The following is an 18,217-nucleotide window of genomic DNA, read 5'->3' on the forward strand; positions in this document are numbered from 1 at the left end:
TGGGAATTGTAGTTACAGGAAGTATTCCTTAACTGCCTAATAGATAGGCAGCCAGGGATCTGTAGTAGCAGGAGCTGTTCACTGCAGGTGAATCAATTAGCCATTAGCTACCCTGCATCTGTGAAGGAGGGTGTGACTCAATTGATGTACCAGGCAAGTATAATAGCAGCCATATTTTTGCACAAAAGAGATTAGAGTGTGAAGCAAACTCCAGTTGAAAGGAGAGACATGGAGAAGCTAGCCCTAGAGATCAGCTCCAGATAATCAGGCAAAGGCTGGGAATTTAGTTGTTATTTTAAGAGGTGTTCTGTCTGCATGATGAGAGAAGGGGTTTGAGTAAAGCTATCTCTGGAGGGGTGTTCAGATGCATGGGATAAAAACAGAAAGATGAGATACTGCCAGTAGAGGGCTGGGAAGAAGTAGTTTAGTGCTGTTCTGCTTCTACAGTGGAAGGGTGGATTAAGTTAAAGCTATCCCCTAGGAAGGGACACAAGAGGCACAGAGAGGGCAAAGGAAGCTGAAAAGCGATGTCAGCTGCCTTGTAGAACAGTGATTCTTAACCCAGTTCTTGGGGCACAATCAGCCAGTCAAGTTTTTATGATATCCACAACGAATATTTATAAGAGAGATTTGCACACTGTATGCTGCGGCGACTAGGAAAGCAAATAGAATGTTCGGTATTATTAGGAAAGGAATGGAAAACAAGAGTGAAGATGTTATAATGCCTTTGTATTGATCCATGGTGCAACTGAACCTCGCCTATTGTGTTCAATTCTGGTAACTGCATCTCAAAAAAGATATAGTGGAATTAGAAAAGGTACAGAGAAGGGAACAAAAATGATAAAGGGGATGGGACAACTTCCCTATGAGGAAAGGCTGAAGCATCTAGGGCTTAGAGAAAAGATGGCTGAGGGGAGATATGATAGAGGTCTATAAAATAATGAGTGGAGTGAAACAGGTAAATGTGAATCGTTTGTTTACTCTTTCCAAAAACACTAGGACTAGGGGGCATGCGATGAAGCTACAAAGTAGTAAATTTAATACAAATTGGAGAAAATATTTCTTCACTTAATGTGTAATTAAACTCTGGAATTCATTGCCAAAGAATGTGGTAAAGGCAGTTAGCTTAGCGGGGTTTAAAAAATGTCTGGACAGCTTCTTAAAGGAAAGTCCATAGACCATTATTAAATTGATTTGGGGAACATCCACTGCTTTTTTTCTGGGATTAGCAGCATAAAATGTATTGAACTTTTTTGGGATCTTGCTAGGTATTTGTGACCTGGATTGGCCACTGTTAGAACTGGATGCTGGGCTTGATGGACCTTTGGTCTGTCCCAGTGTGGCAATACCTATGTACTTATGAGGCACTGAATGAGAGATTTGCATACTGAAGAGGCAGTGAATATTCTCTCTCATGAATATTCAATGTGGATATCCTGAGAATCTGTCTGGCTGAGTGTGCCCTGAGGGTTGAGAAGCATAGAGGGGAATAATCGAACAGCGCCGGTGAAATTGATGGCCGGCCATCTTCGGGGCCGGTGCCGTAAGCAGGCGGAGCCAAGCATATTTTCGAAATACGCTTGGCACCGGACAAATCGCTCGCCGGGTTTAGAATAGGCTCGCAGGCGGATTGCCAGATTTAGATGAGATGGCCAGGTCCGATTTTCAGCCATAATGGAAACCGGACCCGGCCATCTCAAACCCAGCAAAATGCAAGGCATTTGGCTGTGGGAGGAGCCAGAATTTGTAGTGCACTGGCCCCCCTGACATGCCAGGACACCAACCGGGCACCCTAGGGGGCACTTAAAAAATCTTTAAAAAAAAAACCAAAAATTAGCTTCCAGGTGCATAGCATCCTTCCCTTGTGTGCTGAGCCCCCCCAAAACCCACTGCCCACAAGTCTACACCATTACCATAGCCCTAAGGGGTGAAGGGGACACCTACATGTGGGTACAGTGGGTTTTGGGTTTTTTTTGGAGGGCTCAACATTAACCACTACAAGTGTAACAGGTGGTGAGGGGGATGGGCCTGGGTCCACCTAGCTGGCTCCAGGAACCTGCATACTGCTATCAGGGAGCTGGGGATGACATTTGAGACTGGCATACAGGCTGGCAAAAAATGTTTTAATTTTTTTTTGTGGGGGAGGGGGTTGGTGACCACTTGGGGAGTAAGGGGAGGTGATCTCCACTTCCCTCCAGTGGTCATCTGGTCAGTTGGGTCTCTTGTTTGGGACTTGGTCCTAAAAATACATGGACCAAGTCCGCCCAGTGAAATACTCGTTCAAGCCAGCGTTTTTTTTTTCATAATAAGGTGAAGCCAGCCATCCTGTAACCCCGCCCCGCCCTCCTTCCCTACCATACCAATACGCCCCCTTGAAGGTTGGCCGGTGCCGCAACGAAAAAGCAATTGGGGCCGGCCAAAATCGGCTTTCGATAATACCAATTTGGCCGGGATTTGTGTCGGAAGATCGCCGGCGATCCCTTTCGAAAATAAGCCTAATAGCTGTACAAGTCTGCTTTTAGGCAGGGGTAATAAGAAAGCCAGAACGATATGGCCCTTGATAGTCCTCCATATTGTATGGGATTTGCACTTGTGGGAATCTACTATGGAAGAAGGAAGACCCTTATTTTGTTTTATAGGGAGGTTCTTTAGGATATACCTCTTCAAAGTTGGCCACATAAATGTTAGCTATTTCTGATGCCATTGAGGCACCCATTTCAGTACCCTGTATCTGTTCTAAGAATTTTCCTTGAAAGCAAAATAGTTTTTAGTAAAGCCAATGGTGGCTAATGTAAGAACAAAATGATTTGGTAATGTATGGTATGTTGTCCTATTTGAGTGTGTTTTCAGTAATTAGCAAAGCTTCAGTTTGTGGGATGTTGGTATAGAGAGAGTTGATGTCTAAAGTGAGAAGTAAATGTTAGAGAGATCCCTATCAAAATCATCAAGGCAGTTAATCACGTGTGTTGACTCTCTAACAAAAGATGCAATCTGTGGAATATATGGCCTAATAAAAAAAATCAATAAATATTGAAAGTGGTTCAGATAGAGAACCATTTGCAGAGATTATCTGTCTGGCAGGTGGGTCTACCAGGGATTTGTGAATTTTAAGTAAGATATAAATAATAGGAATTATAGGATGTTCAACTACCAGAAAGTCCCTTTTTTTGGATGTGATATATCCAACCTTGGAGGCAAAATTGACCAGTATAGAAATTCCATGCTTAAGTTCTGTAATGGGGTCTCTATTTAGGGGACATAGGCATTTTCGATATGACATCTAAGTCTGACTTTGGACGTTTTGCAAAAAGTGTCCAAAATTTGAATAGAAAAGAAGGTCATTTTCAAAAAAGAAAAACATCTATCTTTTTTAATCAAAAATACTGTTTGAACAAGGTTTTGGATGTTTTGTATTTTGGTCCATTTTTAAAGCGCAAAACAGACAAAATCAAGTCATTGGGATATAGGGGGAATCAGTATTTTTAGTAGACTGGTCCCCCAGACATCCCAGGAAAGCAATAGGGCACCCTAGGGGGCTCTGCAGTGGACTTCATAAAATGCACCCAGGTACATCTCACCATTGCTCCCTTGTGTGCTGAGCCCCCCAAAACCGATTACACCCAACTGTACACCACTACCATAGCCCTTATGGGTGAAGGGAGCACCTATATGTGGGTACAGTGAGTTTCTGGTGAGTTTTGGAGTGCTCATAGTTTCCTCCACAAGTGTAACAGGTAGGGGGAGGTATGGACCTGGGTCCACCTGTCTGCAGTGAACTGCACTCACCACTAGACTACTCCAGGGACCTGCATGATGTTCTAATGGAGCTGAGTATAACATCTGAGGCTGGCATAGAGGCTGGCATTTGATGTTTTAAATCACATTTTTGTGGGGTGAGAGGAGGTGAAAGTAAGATATAGAAAGCTGGTAGGTGAGTGAAAAATGAAAAATCGACAAGAGGTTGAAAAGTAGGAAAATGAGTGGTAAAATAGAAATGAGTGAATAGCGAAACATCAATGGCAGAAGAGGAATGGAAGATAACAGAAGAAATGGAAAGGAAACCCTGGAAAAGAACCTAGAAGACAGACAAGAACAATGGAAAAAGAAACTCGGACTAATCCAGTTAGAGATAAAAAGAAGACAAGTCAATAAAGGTAGAAAAGAAAAACAGTCAGTTTTTGCTATGCTTCAAAGTACAGGAAGAAATGCATTTGAGTTTTTCTTTTTCCTTCACTATTTCAGTTTTTGTTTGCATGTTTCTGTTTCTAATTTTTGATCCATTATTGTATATTAGATGAGGACATACCCATATTCTGCAAGTGTGAGTGAGGTGAAGGATTAAGCTAGAGTATAGTTCCTGGGATCTCTAGCAATTTGAACTGGTACATTTCCCTTGGGGCAATTGCTCCAAATGAATTAGATGTGTGCAAATTGTGACAGGAATGAACCTCATTCCCTGGTTTAGGAGTGAGGTTCATTCCTTTCACAGTTTGTACACATCTAACTCATTTGGAGATATTGCCCCACGGGAAATGTAACTGGGCATATGGAGTATGATCTCAGTCTCTCAAATTTACTGCCAACACTTGCCGTAAAACTTGCATTGTGCCAAAGATCTTCCCTTTGGAGTTTTTAAAATGTAACATGTTAACAGCCTATCCAGGAGGTGTGTTGAATGTTCTAAACATGGTGCAATATTTGCAATATTGCCTTTTCACACTTAGAGTTGTTACCATTTGAATTGTGGGAGTTAGTACTATTTGGGTATGGTAGATTCCAGGTGTTGATTTGTGTTACTTTGCAAAGTTTTTTCAGTAGAAGATGAATGTGTTCCCCAGATGACACTACAGTTATAATATATATTTTTGTATGCTGAATTATAAAGGTAATCATCTTGGCTTCATTGTTGGAAATGTGGAGTATGTAACAGAACTGGGAGTGATGGGTTTATATTGAGATTCTGTCCAATCCTCTATAGTCTCCAGACTTCACTCCCATATGGAAGCATGCATTGAATGATGCTATAAAATAATACTTGTTTTATTGGATGGTTGAAACTAGCTAGAAGAGTTTCTAAGGCCTTTGAGACTTCTTATATTATCTTTTATAGACAATATGAAGGTGGAAGGAGGGCTGTGATATGCAGAAATGTCACTTTGGCATGCCTCCCCCAATACCTGGGTTGCCTCCCCTGTGCCCTCCCTCCCCACCCAAATACTTTTGTCTAGTGATGCTACTGGTTTAACTTGTGCTCTGTTTTTGTTTTTCTTTTAGTGCCATAACATGTTCTGTGAGCTTACCTGCCTTTGGGAATACCATCCTAGAAGATATGGAGTATGGTCGTTATAACCCTCAAGAATTTTTGCTGGAGGTTCTACAGTTAGGCATTATGGCTCTCAAACCTTCATTTACCCCAGTATGATTCAGGTTCAGAAAAGGATAGGAATTAATACCTGGATCCATATTCAGTAGTAAATGATATATTCTATATAACCTTCCAGAAGATGAAAAACCTGATATTCATTGTAGTTCTGAAACTTGACATCCTGATGCAGACCTATGTTCAGTCAAATTGCTTATACCTTTGGGTTTCAAATTTGAGCACTAGTCAAGAATAAATTATAAAGAAGAGTGTTTTGTTTCTATATTATGCTCACCTATACAGTGGAGTGCAGGGGCAGAGGTGGATACACAGTTCCTCCCCCCATGCTTTCTGCCCCCACCCCTGCTCCTGTACCAGCGACCCCCAACAAATAAATTAAACACCTGAGCTGGTGGAGATCCTCAAGCCCTGGCAGCTGGAAGAGGTCCTCCGGCAGCTAAAACAGATCATTTCCCTACTCGCAGCAGCTGGTGGCACTGTCCACATGCTGCTGCTATGCCAGCCTCTCCCCTCCTGTACATGCACAATTTTCATGCATGTGTGAAAATTGAACATGCACGGGGGATTGGCATGGTATCAACTCAGCAGCAAGTAGAGGGATGACCTGTTCTGGTCACCAGGGGATCCCTGCCAGCCATAACAAAGGTGCAAGAATGAGCCCAAACTGGGTGGGCCCATGTCTACCCAGGCCCACTCGTGGCTATACCACTGCACCTATCATTTAAGCAGGGATGGCCCAGGGGTATCTGATGCCCTAGACAAACATTCATAAGTGCCCACCTTTAGGGGTGGCTTAAGGCTCCACTTTCCCCCCACAGTCCTTCTGTTTTGGGTTAAAAGCATGAGAAATGTTGAGATTCCTAATAGAAAAACTGTTTCATATAAAACAATAAATTCTAATTGATTGCCGTATATTAACTGTTGTTAACACTTAAAAGTGGAGAAAAAGAACGAAGAATATAGGGCTCATTATCAAAACACTTAGACTTAAAATCACCAACTACAACAACCATCCTAATCCTTCCCTCATGGTCAGAAGTTCTTGGAAACATATCCTCTGTGTGAGAGGATATTGCTTCCCCTGGTGGACTGGTCCTGGTTACAGAATTACTTCCAGCTTCACCAGGGTGATGTTCTCCTTTTAGGGACTTCCCTCCTCCAAGACAGCACAGAGGCTGCCAGACTGAAAGTGGGACTTTTCTATAATGTCCCTTTAGGCCTCCTCTAATTACCTTTCTGTCTTCCCCACTCCCTCCAAGTCTGCTACTCTAGCCTCAAGAGAACGGACTCATTCTCTGAGAGCTAGGAGCTCTTTGTATCAAGCACACACATATAACCTCATAGTTGGACCACTACAAAATTATGAGCACCTACATTCAAATTTAAATCAAGAGATGTTTGATTTAGGTTATATATGATTTGTTTGTTTTATTTTATAGAGTAGATTATTAGTCTCTTCACATATACATTACATATATTAATTTTAGAGGAGACCTCATTATAGTCCTCGAACACCTTGCCTACCTGCCAAGACTCCTGCTACCTACTGATCATCCAGTCTATCATTCAGGTTGTATAAGTGTTGTCATTGCTCTTGGGTAAGGCAATGGCTGAACTAGAAGCCTCTCTTAGGAGTTTGTGTGTGTGGGTTTGCTTCAGTCTGAATAAAGATAAGACCGTGTCATTATTCCTGCATCTCTTTCACTGTTTGTGCTGCTATGTAAATAAACTATATACTATTTTTTTTTTTTAATATCTGTGGGGTGCTGGATTGGTTCTGTTTAGTATTAGGACATTAGGATTTGGATCTATACATACAAGGGGATGTAATTACCAAAGAGTTATAATGTCATATATTTCTATAGTTTTTACTAAGGGTAACATTCCCAATCACACCCAAAAAGGGGGAAGAGGGCGAGTTGTGTATATCCCACAGATGGTGTTAAAAAAAAACCCCTAAACTTAAATGACTGCATTTGGGTGGGTGTGTCAAGTGATGCTTAGATAGTGACTCTGGCTGTAATGAACTAGGATTGGTACCAGGCAGATTTGTACGGTCTGTCTCCTGTATATGGCAATCTAGTTTAGGATGGCCTAGAAGGGCTTCAACAGAACTGGCTGGAACATGAGGAGAATGATGGGTAGACTTTTACAGTGTGTACTGCAAATGACAAGAGAGATAAGCTGGAGTGGGTTTGAACAGGAACTCTTGTAGTTGGAACGTAAGGACAGGGCCAGGTGGATTCATATGGTCTATGTCCCAGAAATGCCAAAGAAAGACCATGATCAGTATTTTACATCACATTCATTGTTGATTATTAATCATTAATCAGTAATGAGTGTGACAGTTGGGGAGACTGGATGGACTGTTTACTATACATGTACTGCCTTGGTAATTTTAACTATATCACAGATGCTACACATTTTCACTAAAATTTCTATATTCCAACATCCATGACTTACATAAAATGGTACTATGTATATTTAAGGGTGCAAATATATATAAAGGTGAATTCTATATATGACATTGAAAAAAAAATCGATGCTGAAAAAAAGTGTTAATCTATAAGCTGTGCTTAAAGTTAGGTGCGGTTTATAGAATAGCACTTATACTCAGGAATTGCGCTTAAGTTTCGGCGCTGCCATTTGCACCAACTGAAATGTAGTGCAAACATACATACCTATCCTCGTCATTCTATAAACAATGTGTGTAATTTGTTAGGAATGCCCTTGTTCCACCCATGACCCTCCCATTTCCATACCCCCTATTTGAACTCACGTGTACAATTTAGGTGTTGATCCTATGCCTAAATTTACATGCATATATCCTAATTAAATCTAATTACTGCCAATAATAGCTTGTTAAAAAGCTATTTATTGATGATAATTGGCTCACTGTTTAATTAAATTGCATGTGCCCAACTTTGAGTGTGCAATTTTTACCAGAATTTATAGAATTATTGACAGTAGAGGGTTACTGTCAATAGCCTATAACTTCTATAAAAAGCTTTTGGAATATAACCTTTTCTTTTCAAAAGACAAACGTCAAAATCTGGTTTATTTTTATCTTTATCTATTAAAATGCTTGTTCTAATAATTGTACAAGAAGACCGCCATCATCTCTCCTTTTTCTAAATGTACACATTTTGCTGCATAATTTGAAAAAGTGTGTCAAAAATGTGCATAAATTTGATAGGGCACAATTTTTACCCGTGGCCGAAATTTGCTGCATATTGCTAATAGATGCTGAAGGAGTGAAGTAGGACTATTTTGCAATCCTTACATCTGACCTTACATCAGTTTTTCTTTTACCACAGTTGTCACAAGATGATCAATTCTCCTGCTGTGAATTCATCTCAAGTAATGAAGGAAGCACTGCATGGTCATCATAATTTGTCATACTTACCTTAGATCCATCAGTATACTAATGGGTATTATGTGATTTCAACAATGTACTGTTAGCAGGGCTTAATTGAGGGGGTGAGGGATGGCCTGGAATTGAGTTCTCCACTTCTTTTCAGACTCCAGAGCAGCAGATATGTTCTGCCCCAGCCATGGGCGGTCGGTGGCCCAACTGTTTGGGGAGGCTAAAAGGGGCGGGGTTAGGGGTGGGGCCAGGGGTGGAGCTTAAATTCATAATTGTCTGGTAACACACAGAAAAAATAAATAAATACAAATAAAAGTAACAATTAATACCTTTTATTCAATTTAGATATTAGATATGTATCATATGTCAAAGAATAAAGTGGTTGCTCAAAGCATATTTTTTTAATTTTATTTTTGTACCCCGCATATACTAACCACAATCGCTCAACTGCAAAACATTATGCACAACTTTGTGCAAAAACACACTCAGAACCTTACTGTACCATAAATATTACACTGGGCAGAACCTAATACACCAATATACCACCCATACGGAAAATGCAGACCATCAACAATATGAAACAAGGATCATAATATCACAATTCTCATGTAGAGCCACAAAACATCCTAATTCATGTTTAATGTGGGATAAAATGCCATACATAAGTAAATAAATATAAGCACCTGATTCTCAAAGTGGACATATTCCAAACGCTATAATGAAAATAAAATTATCTTTTCTACCTTTGTTTGGTGACTTTATTTTTCTGATCATGCTGGCCCAGTATCCGATTCTGCTGCTATCTGTCCTCTTAACTCTGTTTCCAGGGTTTCCTTTCCATATATTTCTTTACTTTCTGCTTTTCTTCTTCTTGTCCTACATCCATAAGTAAAAGCTGGGTACTCTGCAGAGGATCCAACTTCTGCCTATTTTCTTCATCCATGTGCAGTTTTTCTCTCTTCCTTTTCCCTCATCTCATCTTCTTCCTCACTCTTCCCTCCCCTCCATCCATGTCCAGCATTTCTTCTCTCTCCCTTCCCTCTCCTCCATCCATGTCCAGCAACTCTCCTCTCCCCTGCCCCCCCTCCAGCCATCCACACCCACCCATTGATTCTCTCCTCTCCCCTGCCCCCCTCCAGCCATCCACACCCACCCACCCATTGATTCTCTCCTCTCCTCTCTGTTCCCGGGCAGATTTTCTAACAGGAGCTGCTCATCCAATCAGAGAGCTCTATTTGAATGCAGATTAACAAACAGACACTCTAATGGGAATTTTTAGTCAAAAACACTAGCTAAACCCTTCGCTTTTGGATCAAACGTCACATTTTTTATTAGAGCCATGCCCTAACATTAAGGCTGTAAACATTTCCAACAATCTTTACCCATAAATATGCAAAAGAGAACCTCCCAAAATGGACTAATTTGCATATGGATTGAGCAAATTTGAGTACATAGCATACCAATCCCACTTCCTAGCACCTAAATTCTGCAATTAGATTTAATGCAAATACTTTTAAAACTTATTTTTTATGACTTTTAAAATTTCAGGGGTCAGTGCAAGTCTCTTTGGTATGAAGTGCTCATGTGCAGGAATTCATCCTAGTTAAATATCTCACTGGCAACCCAGGACACCTCCAGCCAACCCCCCTGCTCTGCTCTCCCAGCAGTAAGGTAATCAAAATACAACTGGTTATACACAAGGCTAGAGACGGCTTTCACTGCAGCTGCTGCTATTTAACCCCCCCCCCCCCCACCCCCCAGAGCAGCGGGGACTCGTGGGAGAAGTATTACTACTACTATTTAGCATTTCTATAGAAACAGCTGATTCATCCTGCTGTGGCTGGGGAGGCATAGCCTCCCCAAGCCTCTTATACCGAGCGCCTGTGGCCCCAGCTCCTCCCTTCCAGGAAGCCTGTACAGAAGAGGGAGAGAGAGGGGATTAATTTGGAGCAGAACAGAGAGGTTGATCCGCCCAATAATCCAACCCCTCTTCCTCTGTTACTCCTGCTTCTGACCAATCTGTCTCTTCCCTCAACTCAGTACTCTTTTTAACCTTAGAGAAGAATTTCCTTGATGGATCTGTCCCACTGAGACCCTGGCAGTCCAACACTTGGACCAATGGATTCATATGGTGAGCACAGGGACCTCGGTCAGCACAACCTGGAGCATTAAATCCACTTGAAGCCTCTTCAGGATTGGGTGAACCAAAGAACTTCTTGGTACTTGTTATCATCCTAAACTCGAATCAGTGAATGCTGATATTGCAGCTGCAGTTTTCCTCAGTGAATAGAATGAAACCTGACAAATCACATACTGAAGGGGCTGATGATACTCAGGCTTGAGGAGTAGAAATTGAATTGATTTACCTTAGACTGTCCATGAAGTCCCTGGTGTTGAGGGGACATATGGCCAGTCATCGGTAGGATTGACTAGAAGGCTTTTGTCTACATGATAGTTTATGGCTATCTGACTCCTTATTACTCTGAGGATAAGCGGACTCTTTGTAGTAATCATTTCTGTCATAGGGTCACCCCAAAAACCTTAGATCTTTTATAGGAATGAGAGAAGACAGGAGGTAAAGATATGTATTTTATTTATGCTTACCGATACAAGGCAATGCAATCAAAGACATCTATCAGACTTCTGAACAGAGTGACAGCACCCCTGGCAGCATCTGGGTCTTCTGCCAGCTCCTCCCAGGTTTTGCCCTATTTTTATACCCTCTCACTCCATAGAAAGTAATGAGGCCCACAGAGTGCTATGATAAACTTGTTTACCCAAAACTTAGTCAACCGCAAATCCCCCTCTCACCCGCCTTTCATCTATTTCAAGTTCCTCAATTTTGCACCTGCCATGACAAACAATTTTTTCTAGCTGACACGTAGCCTTAAAGATTCCATTTCATAACTCATATTGCAATTCATCTTCCATTTTGTATCTCAGATTGCAACTGAACCTCCATTTTGATTACAGTCTCCTTGGCCTAACTTTTCCATTTCAAGTCATCTAGCCCTCCTTTTAGGCTTAATTACTAGGCCTTGCTTTTCCAACAAGGCCTCAATTATACCAGCCATTGGTTTTAGCTTAGGCAAATATTACCAGCTGTTTTTAATAGTCTAAAACTCCAAGGTTTAGCCTTCCACCATTCCAGTGGAGGCCCAAGGAGGGCTCCTAGCTGTACCATATCGCTACAAAATCCAAACAAGTTCTCCAATGATTCATCTCAAATTTTATATGGCAGTGTCACAATGAATCCAAAACTCAGCTGACAAGACCAAATTTTTATTGTTGGGTCATTCTCGCTGGTCTTGCTCAGAAGATCATTTTATACTTTACACTGTAAAGTACAAATTGGAACCCCCACTTGAAAATATTGGGAACAGCTATAGATAATCAACTAACATTTGATTTGCATGTGCAGATGTTGACAGTAAAAATCTTTAATGTGGAAGCTGAGGAAAATCAGATCTTGTTTTGAAATCAATGTTTTTCCGCTAGGTGTTCAGACATTGTTATTGTCACATATGGACTACTGCAATGTTATTTATGCGCACTGCAGTCCCTCAATCTGAGATAGATTACAAGCTTTGCAGAACACTGCAGTTCGGTTGATTTTTAAATCTACTAAATTTGGGAGCCCTTTGTCATTAATTCGCAAATCGCATTGGTTGCTCACTGAAACCCGTTCAATTTTTAAGATGTGTTGCTTGGTTTTTCTGATAATATATGGTTGGGCCCCACAGTATATGTCATCTTTAAGTATACTAAGTGGAAAGAACTGTGCTAAAAACTTCAGACACTATCTCTTCAATTTCCTTCACCTAAGGTTGTTATTTAGAAACTAAAATTTTCTACTGTGTGTATCAAGCAGCCAAATGGTGGAATATGCTACCATTGCATGTATGTTGTGAATTCAATTATTTGATTTTTAAAAAATCTTTAAAATTCAGTTTTATCAGAAATTTTTATCACTATGATATATTTGTAAATTTTCTGCTGATTGTTGAATGTCTGTATAGATCTAGGGTTATCCTACTTTTCTTTTTGTAAGCCGCATTAATATGAATTTATTTGGTATATATATGCGGTCTAGAAGCATTAATTATAATGTAATATAGAAAGGCAACACAGGAGGGTAGAACTCAAAACAAATATATCATAACATGGTAGGGTTAACTTTTCTCTTTTCTTGACAACTAGTTGGCTCATTATCTCCTTCTTCCTTCTGGTTCCTCTGTTCTCCATAAGTTTACTCCTCTTTGGGGATCTCTAATATACAGTTCCAACTTAATCTCTGTAGAACACAGGTCTTCCATGGTCTTCCTATCCTCTGCTCTTCACAACTTCCCAATCAACAGTCCCTCTTGGTGATATACAGGCACCCTCCTGCACTGGCTACCCAACAACAGGGTGAGAATGCCTCAAAGAAATTTCCACTACTGTCCCAGACATACCCTGGCCTAACAACCCATTACTGCATGGCCCAGGAACCCTTTTATGCTCTGATTACCTACCAGTAGAGTATAGAATGAAAACCAGACTACTAACCCCAACTTTCTAGGGATGCTATACTACCTCCTTACATCACACAACACATTCCCTTTGGACATATCACACAAAATACTCTTTCCGGAATGCACATCCTATAAAGGATCAGACACCACTCAAAAGATTCAGAAGTCTCGACAAGCATACCCTTCCCTTTAAGCAGACATTTACATATAGAACCTTTAGCTAATACACCACAGGAAAACTAGTGGAGAATAACCCATTCTACATCTGTTTTATCATGTCTTTAGTAATTTGAAGTAAAAAGATCATGTGCCTTTTAGGTGCTTTATTTCAATTTTTGGGTACCTTCCAATGCCAGCTGTGTCACATAAAAATGAAACAACAGTAGGTTTCTGTTGATTACCCAATGTTAACTAAACTGAGTTGTGGTTTGCTGGGAGTGGTGGCTAATTTTTTGTCTTATAATTTTTATATTCTTCATTAAAATCTTTACAAAGCATAAAATACTAACGGACCACTCTCCACAAAGTCAGGAGTTTACCCACAAATTACTTGAATCTGTTGTAGCAAAAGAGGAGTCTGTAAGATGAGCATGTCCAAAAGTGCCATATTTAGCTTCTCTCTCAAAATCTCCCAAGCTGTCAATTGAGGTGTTAAAGAGACCATTTGTAAAAGCTTGGCTGGGAATTGTCATTATTGACTGGAATATGTGTTTACCATTAGATGCAATGATAAAAGTGGAACATGGAGCATATGAATAAATGTCAGCAGATGTTTCTTTTAAATGGCCTGATTTCAACCTCCTGTTGTTTGTCTTGTATACAAATATCAAAAAGGGGGGTGCAGAAGGGTAAGAGACAGATTTTTTTAAATGACATGCATACATGTAATTTCCATTTAAAAATGGCAAAAGTTAATATTGGACTTGGAAAGTGGAATTTGTGCTGAAGAGTTAGTCATGTTTTGCTGTTTCACTCTTGTGCTTGTAAACAGAGCAGCAAGTTAGCTAGTTTTGATTTTTAAAATTCATTTTGCAAATAGTGTAGACTCTTTTCGATTCTTTTACTGCACGGTTTGGGTCTACATTCCTTGTTGTCTGTCTTCAGGGATCCATCATGCATCACAATCAGAATTTTCCTTGTCTTATGCAAAATGCAACTCTCTCAAGAACTGCTTCTAGTGCTACTCTTTGGTTACATTTGGAACACTAGGTAAGTGCCTGGCATAAATGAGAACTTGCATTGTACAACTTCCATTCTCCTAGCTTTATACTTTATAATAATTATATTGTGCTAGCAGTTGAATTTTTGTTCTATTACCCTTTACTGTGATCTCAGTTCAGACAACCATAGGGATGTGCATTCATTTTGAACAACACAATGAAACAAGTTAGTTTTTTCATTGTTTCAAAATGAACTGAAAAAGGAAACTACAACAAAATGTGGGTATTTTTTTTTTTTTGCTTTGTTGTCTACTACTACTGCTACTTCTATAATGCTAGTAGACATACACAGCTTCATTTCTATAGCACTACTAGATGTATGCAGCACTGTACACAACCATGTAAGAGACAATCTCTACTCAACAGAGATTACAGTCTATTCAAGATAGACAAACAGCACAAATAGAGCTTAGGACATTTAAATTGTTACAGGAATGATTAAAACAATATAGGTATTAAACATGCAAATATGGGTTTAAGAATTAAAAGCAGCCTCAAAAAGGTGAGTTTTTAGCCTGGGCAGAGACAGAGCATGACATACCAATTCAGGAAGTTGATACCAGATGTACAGTGCAGCAAGATGAAAGACATCCCCCCCCCCCCCCCCCCTCGGTATTCAAAACTATTTAAGTAGCCAGGCATGGCTTCTGGCCGGTTAAATAACATTAAAGTGTCTAACCGCGGATATTCAGTGGGAGATAACTGTTGAATATCTCAGTTAGCGGCTAGACACTAACAGCTCTATCATGTGACATAGTCGGTTAGGTTTGGTTGTTCAGTGACTAATCAGCTATCTGTCAGCGGTTAAATAGGCTGCTTAAATAGCAGGCTTATTTTTGACCGCTAAAAAGCTAATCAGTTAGCGCTGAATATCGACATAGCCGGTTAACCTTTTAGCAGCCAAAATAAACCCAGCATTGAATATCCGGTTTAAGTCAGTGGTGGACAGCAAACGCACTCCCTGCCGCCGGCTTAATATCAGGCCTATGGAGTCTGTAGTTGGTGGTGGAGGAGCAGGGCACAGGCTGAGGGGTCCTTTTACCAAACTGTGGGAAAAAGACCCTGTGCTAGCGGCGGAGACCATTTTTCCCACGCAACACGGCCCTTTTTACACAGCGGGTAAAAAGCCCCTAGACACATATGGGGTTGTCTTGTTGGGCAGACTGGATGGACCGTGCAGGTCTTTTTCTGCCGTCATCTACTATGTTATGTTACACACATGGCCGTGCAGTAAGAGAACTCTTACTGAGTGGCCATGCAGCAGGGAGCCCTTACCGCGACCTATTGAGGTGGCGATAAGGGCTCCTGTGCTAACCCGGTGGTAACTGGACAGTGCATGGCGATGCCTGATTACTGCTGGGTTACCACCGTGGAAGCCATAACTATAATAGAGACAAAACCAAAATGGGAGAAATCCCACAGAAACAAAATGAAAAACAGCTGATATGTCTACCAGTCAGATGATCAGACAAGTAACAGAATCTCCTGATTTTCAAATGATTTCTGCTGTGCAGTAGGTGATTGTACAAGATACAGTAGATTTTTTTTTAAGTCTTGGTTTTGATGAAATAGGAAAATATAACATTATCTCTATGAGGTTAGAACACAGAACCATATTTATGCCATGCAAACAGCACCATTTAAAAAATACCTTTAATCAATCAGTTGAGGGATATTTTGAAAAGACACTGTCATTATCTCATAGCTATGCAGATCACCTCCATTTTTATAATATTGAAAAAAAGGTCATGACTGACTAATGAGTCCTAGGAGTTGGTACTATTCTGCTATTCCAGTGTTGCACTGCATTCAGACTTCTCAGAGTTCCATCTTTTAGTTAGTGGTTGCTTATTCTGGAGTCAGGATCTGTCTTCTGCAGAAGGGAAAGATGTGAGATATTCTGCCAGTGTCTGGTTTCTTTTTAGAGAACTGTAGAAGTCAGACATTATGTTTTACCAGCAGGAAGTATATTGGTGTAATAGGGCAGTGGCATACCAAGGGGGGGGCGGTGGGGGCAGTCCACCCCAGGTGCTCACCGCTGGGGGGGGTGACGCGTGCCTGTCGGCTCTGCTCGTTCCGTGCTCCCTCTGCCCCGGAACAGGTTACTTCCTGTTCCGGGGCAGAGGGAGCATAGAATGAGCGAAGCCGACAGGCACGCGGCACCCCCCCCCCCCAGCAGGTAAAAATGCACCCAGTGGGGTGTCCTTTCGCCGTGGGGAGGTGTCCTTTCGCAGGGGTGGGGGGGTCGCACTGCACCCAGGGGGAGGGGCACATTGGCGATCCGCCCCGGGTGTCAGCCACCCTAGGAACGCCACTGTTATAGTGTGCTGTATTTTTTATAGGTTGCTGTTTGAGTCCAGGACATTAGCACTCCTTTAATGTGTTTTGTAAGGTTTGATTACTGGAGCTCCGAAGGGCCTCCCCCCAAGTCCCCACTAGCTTAGGAGAGATGATGTTATAGGGACCCATCTTAATTTTTCTAGTGGGGTTCATTCAGTTCTAGCTATGCCACTGCTCAGTGTCCATAGCCAGGAACATTTTCTTAAGGGCCTGAGTTTTACAAAGGTCCAGAAAAACCCAAATTTCCCACCCATAACTAAAACTTCTCTAAGCTTAAAGAACAAGCAGAGGATATGATCACAATCCTGAAATAAAACAAAGGTCACCAGCAATGTTTTCTCTTTCAAGCTGCATAGGTATTTAAATGTATCTATCATATGTCCCATCTTTTACATGTCTTCCGAAGTATACATATTGAGATCTTTAAGTCTAACCCCATATGCTTTATGATGAAGACCACTGGCCATTTTAGTAGCTACCCTCTGGACCAATTCCATTCTCATATCTTTACATGGAACTGTCCCATCTGTATATTGACCCCTTTATGTTGTGCTGCAAAGATGTAAACTCTACTCCATGGAACTTATACACAGATGAGAGAAATAAGAATTTAGAGCTCTGTCCTACTACTACTACTACTACTACTATTTAGCATTTCTATAGCGCTACAAGGCATACGCAGCGCTGCACAAACATAGAAGAAAGACAGTCCCTGCTCAAAGAGCTTACAATCTGGAGACATACCTAGCAAATTGGATTTTTCCGGATTACCTCACTGAATATGCATGAAAGAGATTTTCATACAATGGTTTACATACTCATTATGTTAACCTTGAAAACCTGACTAGGGGGTCTTTTACTAAGGCACACTCACGATTTTAGCACGTTCTAAAAATAGACGTACGCTAAACATTAGAGACGCCAATGTATTCCTATGGGCGTTAGCGTACACCTATTTTTAGCGTGCACTAAAAACGTGAGCACACATTAGTAAAAGACCTCCTAAGTTAGAGGTGCCTCCAGGTCTGGGTCAAAAAGCACTGGCTTAGAATGAAGGGCAGCTATTAAGAACCAAAGAGAAGAAGAAATGGTTTTGATCTCATTTGTAATCTCCTGGAATTCAACAAGGATCAATATTTTTCAATTCTTTGTCCTCTTGAAATTCCAGTCTAGTGGGTGGGAATCTAAGTCAAAGCAATCAGAACTGCAAAGCTGACTTACAGTAACTAACCTTCTGTTATTTTTAGTGATTTATTCTATCATGGAATAAAATAATCCCTCTTTAGCAAATCAGCTTGGATCCAAGAAATGTGTTTGGTACAGTCTGCTATTACAAAGAGTTGTACGCTGATAACTGTTCCGGGCAACATTTCAAGTTGCAATAACCAAGGAT

Source organism: Microcaecilia unicolor, chromosome 9, assembly GCF_901765095.1.
Source record: "Microcaecilia unicolor chromosome 9, aMicUni1.1, whole genome shotgun sequence".
NCBI lineage: Eukaryota > Metazoa > Chordata > Amphibia > Gymnophiona > Siphonopidae > Microcaecilia > Microcaecilia unicolor.